This window comes from Pelophylax lessonae (assembly GCF_965119305.1).
Source record: "Pelophylax lessonae genome assembly, chromosome: 3".
Lineage (NCBI taxonomy): Eukaryota > Metazoa > Chordata > Amphibia > Anura > Ranidae > Pelophylax > Pelophylax lessonae.
The window spans coordinates 53,816,680-53,818,341 of record NC_138770.1 but is presented as its reverse complement, the minus strand read 5'-3'; positions in this window follow the sequence as shown (position 1 = coordinate 53,818,341).

The window sequence follows — 1,662 nt, the reverse complement described above, 5'->3', positions numbered from 1 at the left end:
CAAGGATAGATGTTAGTAGGCTCAAGAGCTAGCAATCTAATTAGTGCAGATGATAGTAACAATCCTTAATATGCAGATCTAGATAGTGTAAGCTTAGTAGGAAGGTTATGGAGGATTCCCCTGCGGTGTACTTATCACTAATAGCAAGCAGTAGTAGAGAGGTTCGGTATTAGCGAGTGATCCGGTAGCGGGATACAGGGATCAGTAGCGAGGTTCCGACAGCGAGGTACGCTTGCAAGCATATGAGCTTCAAGGAAGGTCAGCAACAAGGCACATTGAACGAACATGTGAGTGAGAACGCCGGCGGTTGAAATAGCCGCTCTGCGGCGCTCAGTGATGACAGCATCGGTCTTAAAGGTGTATGCGCACCTACCAGAAGAGAATGGTGGGACGCATACACTGAAGTGGAAAGTGGAATAGGGGTACCAGAGGTAACAGAACATTACACACTGATGGTATTTTTTGAAGTGTTTGGGGACATTATGCTTATCTTTACCTTTCTGGATTCTATTTATGTGCTCTCCTACTCTTACATGTAAGGCCCTTGTGGTCCTGCCCACATACTGGTAACCACACTTACATTCAAGCATGTACACAACCCCTTTTGTTTCATATGTGATGAAATCTTTGAGGATGTGCACCTCTTGTGTGGCTGTGGCCACGAATTCTTTCCTTTGCTTAATATTACCTTTAGAGGTCTTACAGGCCGCACAGTTGCCACAGGCATAGAATCCCTTTAAAGAGGGAATGAGCGCATTACCAGATTTAACAGGTGGGTCAACCACTCCGGGGGCTAGCCGGTCTCTGAGTGTGGGTGCCCTCCGATACACAAACCTCGGCTTAGCCGGGAGTGCAGGGCCCAATATCCTGTTATGCTGTAGAATAGGCCAATACTTGGCCACAATTTTTTCAAACTTTCTGTACTGGATATTGTAATCCAGCAAAAAGCAAAATTCATTACTGGAGGTAGTTTTTCTAGAAGGCACTAGTGTAGTTTCCCTTGCGGTGGTGCTAACTCTAGAAAGTTCTCTCTCAATATGTTCAGGGTCATACCCTTTTTCCAGAAATCTTGATGCCAATTTTTTAGATTGGGACTGGAAATCCTCTTCCAAGGAGCAGTTCCTTTTCATCCTCAGGAACTGCCCTCTTGGGATATTATACAACCACAGGTTATGGTGGCAACTGCCTGTGGGTATATAAGAATTTCTATTGGTCGGCTTGAAGTATGTTCGAGTTTTCAAGCTACCATCTTTTTTAAAAATCTCCAAGTCAAGGAAAACAATACTCTCAGTATTTATATTCCATGTCAACTCAATATTCCGAGTGTTGGAATTGAGTCGATCCATGAAATGTTGTAAACTGGTCATGTCCCCTTTCCATATCAGCAGAAGGTCATCGATAAAACGACGGCAGCAGCTCAGCGGGGGAGGACGGTTTGTAAAGATGACCTCTTCCTCCCAGTGTGACATAAACAAGTTAGCCACACTGGGGGCAAACCGTCCCCCCCATCGCCACTCCTTTTACTTGTAGGAAATATTTCTTGTCATACCAAAAATAGTTCTTTAGCAGACAGAAATCTAAACACTCTACCAAAAATCTCCGATGTTTCAATGGCAAATCTGACTTATTTAGTGCCCATTTTACTGAGCTCAGAGCATCTTC